Raw genomic sequence first — 9,031 nt, forward strand, 5'->3', positions numbered from 1 at the left:
TATGACCTTATAATAAATGGGTTGTTCTATTTCTACATTTTTTTTTATAACCCAGTGTCTTTCAGCTGCTATTGTTCCTTTTCCACCAACATCAAGAAATCTCAAAGTTAACAAAGCATTATTCAGCCTATCCCTGGGGGTCTTTACTCTCCCTTTTTGTTTAATAAGCATCTTTTTTTAAAGTACAATTAGGTTTTTCTACAGCTGTCTGTCCTGTAGGATTGTGTGGTATACCAGTAGTGTGCTTTATATTATAATATGCAAAGAACTGCTTCATCTTACTGGACACATATGCAGAAGGATTTTCAGCAGGTATCCCCATAATTGCCATTATTTCTAACAAATGTATAATTATACAATCAGTAAGTATGGTATGGTTGACATATCTTTTTCTTCCAAATTATGCAAAATGAAACACACCCATCTGCCAGATTTTATTTCTTTTGGTACCCCTAGGGTTACTCCCAGCTGGTAATGGGACAGAAAACAGATAGGACACTTTTTATTATTTCTTTGGCTTTTTGCCAAGTGATAATTTTTTTTCTTTAAACCTTTACTGTTAACATGGTGTTCCTCATGAGATTTCGAGGATTCTAATGAGCCCTGTAGGAGACCACAGTCATCTACACTGCCTTTGGTGGCAACATGGGCCACAGACATAAACACAGTAGGACCATAGACCCAGACATGGCCCTTAGTGGCTTCTTGGGTCCAAACATCACCATAGCATCAGGGGGCAGTGCAGACCACTCACATCAGCCTGGTCCTCACTGTCATCATGGCTGCAATTCTACCTTTCTCCACAGTGCAGGTAATGTTCTGTTTTTCTGTATTTCTCATCTTTTCATCACATATTTGTTCCTCATAGTGGCACCTATGCCTGCCCTGCCTAAATGCCATCATTTGATTATCAGGAGAGCAAGACATAGAAAATACCAATGGCCCCAGGGGATGTTTGCAAAATTGCTACTTCTGATCTGACACCCACAGAGGCAGTACCCACGGGATGCGAAAGCCTCACCCCATCTCTGAAAGCTGGACTGGAGGCTGCTTCTTGGACTCTGGAAAACTACTTTAAAGATATTTTGAATAGTCTGCACTGTGGCTAATGTCTCAACATGCAAATCAGCACTGAACAGCTTGACTTACTACTAAAAGGACACCTGCACTTGTGTCATCCTGTGGCAGTTAGGATTAGCAAAGATTTCCCTAGATACTTTAAGTATATCATGATGATTTTCTGGCTAGTGTCATGAAAACATCATGTTCAGTTATTCTGAGTTTCCATGTCAGAGCTCTCCTGAAAAGTATATGGGGTACAGGAGTACTTTCATCCCTCAGAATGGAACTTTTAAAAAAGTTCTTTGTGGTTTTGGGTTACCACACTCTTGATGATCTGTTCTTTTCTTTTTAATATATATATTTTTTATTTCTTACTATTTATTCACTTTGTATCCCAGCTGAAGCCCCACCCTTGTTCCCTTCTTGTCCCTTACTCCCTTCCTTATCTCTTCCCAGACCCCCTCTACTCCACTTATAGTGGAGGACTTCTTCTTCTTCCATCTGACCCTACCTTATCAAGTCTCATCAGAATTGTCTTTCATATTCTTCTTCTGTGGCCTGGTCAGGCTGCTGTCCCCTCAGGGGGACATGATCAAAGAGCCAGCCACTGAGTTCATGTCAGAGACAGCCCCTGTTCCCCTTACCAAGGATCCAATTTGGAGACTGAGCTGTCACTGGCTTCCTTTGTACAGGGGGTCCACATTATCTCCATGAATAGTTCTTGATTGGAGTATCAGTCTCAGATTTTTTTGGTTCTGTTGTTCTCCTAGTGGAGCTCCAGACCCTTCCAGGTCTTTCTATCTCCCCCTACTTTCATAAGATTCTCTGCCCTCTGCCCAAAGTTTAGTTATGAGTCTCAGCATCTGCTTTAATACCCTGCTGGGTAAAGTCTTTCAGAGGCCCTTTGTGGTAGGCTCCTGTCTTTTTCCCTATTTTCACCTTCCAATGTCTATCCCATTTGCCTTTCTGAATGAATATTGAATATCTTACCCAGGGTCCTCTTTCTTGCTTAGCTTTTTTTTTTCTTTTTGGTGTACAGATTTTAGCATGATTATCTTATATTATGTCTAATAACCACTTATAAGTGAGTCTATACCATGTGTCTCTTTCTGCTTCTGGGATAGCTTACTCAGGATTATCTTTTCTAGTTCTATCCATTAGCCTGCAAATTTCATGATTTTCTTGTTTTTCATAGCTGAGTAGTTTTCCATTGTGTAGATGTACCATTCCTCCACTGAGGGACATCTAGTTTGTTTTCAGACTCTGGCTATTATGAATAAAGCTGTTATAAACATAGTTGAGAAAAATGTCCTTGTAGTATGGTGGAGCATCATTTGGTAGCACTATTCCCAATTTTCTGAGGACGTGCCAGATTGATTTCCAATTGGTTGTACAAGTTTACATTCCCACCAGCAATGGAAGAGTGTTCCCCTTTCTCCACATCCTCTACAGCATGTGTTGTCACTTGAGGTTTTGATCTTAGCCATTCTGAATGGTGTAAGATGGGATCTCAGAGTCGTTTTGATTTGTTTTTCCCTGTTGTCTAAGGATGTTGAACATTACTTTGTTTCTCCACCATTTGATATTCCTCTGTTGATAATTCTGTGTTTAGCTCTGTACCTCATTTTTAATTGGATTATTTGGTTTGTTGGTGTCTAATTTCTTGAGATCTTTATGTATTCTGGATATTAGCCCTATGTTTGATATTGGGTTGGTGAAGATCTTTTCCCTGTCTGTAGGCTGTTTTTTTGTTGTTGTTGTTGTTGTTGTTGTTCTGTTTATGGTGTCCACCCCTGCTCTGATAAAGCCGACAGGCAGTTCAGGCTCCATATGATTTCCTGAGTAAAGGGAACAGGGGCTGTTTTTGTCATGAACTTGGTTGCCTGCTCTTTGATCACTTCCTTCTGGCAATGCAGGCTTGTTAGGCAACAGAGGAAGAGGATCCAGGCAGTCTTGATAAGACTTGATAAGCTAAAGTCAGATGGCAGGGGAAGGGAACTCCCCATTACAGTGTGATAGGAGAAGGGCATTTAGGGGAAGAGAGAGGGAGGGTGGGACTGGGAGAAGTTGGGGGAGAGGGACTACAGTTGGGATAAACTGTATTTTTTTTAAAAATTAAAAGAAGAGTTAAAAATTTTTTCTTGTGTTTATTTTATGTGCAGATATAGTTTTTCTGCATGTGTTTCTGTGTACCTCATTTGTCCCTGTCCACCTCGGATCCCAGAAGAGTATATTGGATCTCCTGGAAGTAGAGCTGCAGATGGTTGTGTGATGCCATATGAATCCTGAAATCTAAACCTATGTCCTTTGCAAGAGCAAGAAGGGCTTTTAACCACTGTTCTATCTCTCTATCCCGTATTATTATTATTATTATTATTATTATTATTATTATTATTATTGTATTTCATAACAACAACATGTTTGCACTGTGATACTTCTTACCAAGAAAACAGCCAGGTTTAATAAGATAAAGTAAAAAAGAATGCATCATGGTTAGACTAGTAAGGCAAGTTGGCTTCACTAAGAAGCTTTAATCTTAAAGGAGGCGGGGGTTGGGGAAGACAGTGAGCACAGGATGAAGAGTGAGGCTGGAAACCTAAATTTGGAATGAACAGGCATCACTGAGGATAAGGCAGGGCTTTCCATCTTCTCACTCCAAACAAGTGAATGAAAGAAAAAGGATTTCCTCAAAACCCCAAGACCAAGTTCTCAAGACAAGTTCTCAGTGCAGAAGTTTGTTTGCCCAGAGGAACAGGGTGCAGGAATAAGAGACAAACACGGAAGATAGAGGAAGAAGAGAACAAGGGAGAGGGGGGATGTTCAAGGGAGAGTGGTAAGGGTTGTTTGTCTCACAGAGGAGACAGACATGGCACATGGGAAAATGACAGTTTAAAAATGTACCCATGTTAGAATGAGGTGTTTAATTTTAATTAGACATGCTAATTTGGTGAACCTTGGTAGTCAGCCTTAGGTGAAAGATTGACCAAAAAAAGATAAGAGACTTGGGAGCTAGCTTCAGGAATGTAATCTAAAGGATTGTAGCAAGGCAGAGGTAACCGGGGAGACGGATAATGCCTGCCAGAGCCATGCACACTGCTCTCAAGCTGGCCTGAGTCCTTTCAGTGAACCTACCTGAAGCCTTCACAGACATATTTTACCATGTAACTATAATGCTAGCTCAGAATGCTTGATTCCTGCTAATCAGCATCTAGCTTAAGAGTACCAGTCTTTGGTCAGAGTATCAGATATTCTGGCAGGTTTTACTAGGAAATCCGGCTGGAGAGTGATGACGGACTTTGTGTCCCTCTGGGCATTCACCATCAATTCTATACAGAGCCACAGCCCTTAAAACAAAACCCAGGTTAGTTGGAAAGTGAAGCTTTTTCATAATAGGCATTTCCCTTCTTTATGATACCTTAACTGAAGGCATTGCCAAAGGTTGAACACTGTGTACAAAGCAAGGGAAAGGCAAATGTTTCTGCTTCCAGGTATTTGACAGGAGATAAGCCCATATATCAAAAGCCAGCTTCTGATATGGTCATGGGAAAAGACTGAGACAGGCATTTGCAGAGTTGTCTATGCAGGACAAAAACTCAAATAGGGAGAAGAGGGGATTCAAACCATGGACCTTCACACTGAAAAAAATATTATGCCTTACCAATTGACTTACTAAGATTTTTATGAACTTCTCTGCAGCCAGGGCTTCTTTCTAGCTAATGTCCCTGTTTAACCATTGGATTACATTCTTGAAACTACTCTCCCAATATATATTCTCTTATGTGGCCACTTCCTTCTCCTGAGGCTGACTACCAAAGTCCAGCTATCAAAGTATTGAAGTCCAGCAATCAGAACAACCCTTTGGTTCACCTAACTAGCATATTCAATTAAAATTAAACATCTCATCCTAATATTCTGCAATGAACCAGGTATGTATCAACTGAATGTCTAAGTAAGTCTCTGTCATTTTAAGTGATAAAAAAAAACATTTAAATTTTACTTTCTAGTCAAGTTTATACTCCTTGGCTCTCTGATAACCTTGGTGTCTAGTTGTAGCTCTAACAACAGCAAACTCTAGCTGCTTGATCCGTCTACTTCTTATGTACAGTTTACCTTACTGGCAGGATTCACACTAAGAAAGCTGTGAGTTTCTATACATTATGAGACAAAGGCAAGTAAGTTATATATGTCAAGAAAAAACAAAGGATACAAGTTATGCAGGTCTCAGACATATAGGTCTGAAGTTATGACAGTCCAAGAAAATGTGTTGAGGTCTGAAGATACTAAGCTTAAGAAAGTGATTTATACATGTGAGAGAATAATTTAAAGTGTATAAAGTTGTTTCAAATTTCTTTCGTTCTCTCTATGCTACTGTTGGGGCTCCACTCACCCCTCTCCCTCATCTACAGTCAGAATTCACAACCAGTCCTCCAGTCCACTCCGGACTTCTCCCTTAAATGGCTCCTTTCGTGGAATTTTCCTACTCATTTCCTAATGTCCTCTTACCTTAGTAGGAAAAGATGTCTTCTCCTCAATTGACATAAATTTTGCTTTTCTGTCCCTGATAACAGCTCCCAAGAAACTCCTGTGTCTCTCCTCTTCCTTCTTCAGACTCTATTTGTATACTGCCAGTCTCCCAGTCCCCAAACCCATCTTCTCCTCTGCCCACTTCCTGAGTCAATCCCACTGTATGGGTTGGTTGCTTCTGGTATGTTTCTGTGGGGTGAATACAATCTACACTTCTTCATTCAAATGCTGATTTCTCTACCCCACTAGGTGATTTCAATCTGGATATGGCATTGTGATCACCTGTCTTAAGTTTGTGTAAACATGCCACCATTTGTTCTCTCTATTGTCAATAAGATGACCAGCCCCAATGCTGAGCAATAGATAAAATAGGGTGGGACATCCTGGTCTGGAGTGGGAGGAGAAGGAGTGCAGGGGATCAGCAGGAGAGGACTTTGAATCACAAGGAGATATCAATACGACCTAAGATATGACTAAAAGCAAGTATAATGGGTGAAATCTGAATGTTAGGAAACTAAGCAGGCTTGGAGGTTTAGAATGGCATAACTATTGCCCAGCATTGTGCTCCAGGTTAATTAAAATAAATCCTAGTCTCTGTCTGGTGATTTGGGAATACTGCTGGAATACCACTTTTAGAGTTTAGGAATAACAACTGCTTAACTAAAAGATAAATCAATTTTAAATATTAATAACCCACAACAAAATGCCACCTCTCCTTCCTTCACTGTGCATCATAATCCTCTCTCTATTATACTTATAGACTATTCTGCATACATCTCCAAACTCAATACTCCCTACCCATAATCAGCCTCAAGCCCATCATTCCTACCTCCTTACCCTACAATGCTCACATATTAACAGTCAAAAAAAAATCAGAACAAAACAAACAAACAAACAAAAATTCTTAAGAGATCCTTATACCGAGTCCTAGATGTTTGCTTCATTAACTGTTGTCTCTTTACATCCTTAAGTCTTTAATCCTTAAGCAATCCTCTATCATCCCTGACCACACCACTCCATTTTCAGTCCTATATTTTTTAATAGTTTTTTTAAAGATTTATTTATTTACAATGTATAAAGATCTCATTCTAGATAGCTGTATGCCACCATGTGGAATTGAATTCATGACCTCTGGAAGAGAAGCTGGTGATCTTAACCTCTGATCACCCCCTCCAGGCCCCTCAGTCCTATATCTTAAAGACAGTATCTTAATACTCATGGATGTCCACTCTCAATGCATTTTTGTCTTCCATAGATGGATCTTGAAACTCAGCAATCTTAACAACTCACCTATCCAAACCCAGGCATTCAGAGACAGTCCCCATCCACTTGACCTAGCATTACTATGGACTTGGCCTGCCTTCTCCCTCTTCCTCCTGCCTGCTTCAGTATATAGATAACCTCCTACTTCTCAATCCTTCCCTCTCTAGCCAATCTGACCTCACTCCTCAATTTCCTCACCCATAGACACCTCACTTTAAGAGCACCTTGCCCATCTCCATTCCCCATCTCTACAGTCTCAGCCAGCCTCCTCCATCATAGATCTCTATATACTCCCATATATTCCCCATACCATGTTACTTCTGGACCACCACTTACCTCCCAGCCACATACAATTCCTCAAGTGTAAAACATTCTCTCTTCTGTTCCAGCCTTTTGCATCCCAGATATATAGAAACCTTTCCATCCTTAGACTTTCAAAATATACAAACATTGCTCTTAGCCCCTGTTGCCTACCTCCTCACAACTCTAAACAGAATAGTCTACAGCTGACCTTTTTGTCTACACACTCTTGCTTAGCTCTAAAGCTAGCAAATAGCTATGGTTCCCTACTGGCATCCCACCCTCCACAGCTGCTAAAGCTGAGGGTAAAGGCAGAAGCTCCAAGTTCCCCTCTCCTAATCTATTCTCAGCACTGTCTCCCTCAATTCCTAACTTACAAAGGGCTCCACCTCCCCTTCCACCTTCTCAGATTTTATCTCTCCAAACTTGTCTTATCAAAGATTTATTGGTCATATTCCTCTCCTCTCCTTGCCCCAATCCTTCCACACTTAAACTTTTTGCCACAACATTGCCCAGACCCTCTACACCCCTGACTGAAAGTCTGTAAAGAGCTCCTGTCTTTTCCTTTTACACACAGGAAGGTCCGATAGCTACCCCTCTTATAATTTTTATATGGCTGTCAGCTCCTTACTGTCAGACTGGCACATCAGACTGACCCCCCCATTATTATTATTCATCCTCAACTTCTGTCTCTTGTGTTACTGAGATCACCCATTCTCTACAAACCTCATTTTTCTTCTCACACTCCTACTTTTTCTCTGCTCAAATGATTTTCAAGCATTTGCTGCCAAATGACTCCCATAAATTAATTGCCTAGATGTCTTAGACATCAAACACACTAAACAAATCTTAAATCCTAATTTAAGATTACACCTATTTACAAGATGTAACCAAACCCAAGCCATTCCTCTTTCTCTGCCCCTCTCTCTCTGTCTCTGTCTCACTCTCACTCTCTCTCTCTCTCTCTCTCTTTCTCTCTCTCTCTCTCTCTCACACACACACAGACATATGATTAAACCCTCACTTGGGTCAAGGTCATCCAACAAACTCTTTACTCAACTCATTAGTGCCTCCTACTGTTTTCTCTCTGCCTCTTCTTCTAAGCCATTGCTTAGTCACAGTCCCTCTTACTAACAATACCATAGTAACCAATGCCCTATCCCCACTTCTGGCTTCTTGCATCCTTGGCCATCTAAGCCACCCTTTGGGAACAAAAAGTTAGTGCTTTCAACCTTCCCACATCAAACCCTCCCCCCAGAAAAAAGAAATAAAACTTTTACAGACTGTTCCCCCCACTGTCTGTCAAGACCCTTCCCAATCTTGCATGGTCTTAAAATATCTCAATTAAAAGAACCTACCTAAACATCCATTAAAGACAAGACTATTTTGATGCAATCAAAGCTTAAGAAATTATATTCTCTCCAACACAACCAGACCTTGCATTCAAATAACAGTTGTTCCAAATTAACCTTATATAACCAATCTAAATTCTCTTGGATCTCCTCAAGAACTATCAAACAGAGAGAGATGCCTATTTACTGATCCCCACATTCCTCCCTCTGTTTAATTAAAAAGTGAAGAACTAGGAAGGAGGGTGATGATGGGAAGGGCTTAGGGGCAACTTGTGCTCTTCAAGCTACTGCCTGCTGATTAGGAGCATGGCCATTCTTGTGGTACTGCCCCAAGAATTCGAGGGGGGGCGGTCATTGTCATCTGGTTGTGTTGGCAGAGGTTGATAATCCTGTAAGAGTAACTAATTAATGGTTTGGTTAGAGAATTTTTGCTTCTGTGTTGAAGGAATGTAGAGAAGTTAATAAACAGGCTGCCTGAAGCAAAGTAGAAGACAGGACAAAGAGGTGTGAGGAAGGGCAGAATCCACTTC

This window comes from Meriones unguiculatus, chromosome 5 (genome assembly GCF_030254825.1).
Source record: "Meriones unguiculatus strain TT.TT164.6M chromosome 5, Bangor_MerUng_6.1, whole genome shotgun sequence".
NCBI classification, from domain to species: Eukaryota; Metazoa; Chordata; class Mammalia; order Rodentia; family Muridae; genus Meriones; species Meriones unguiculatus.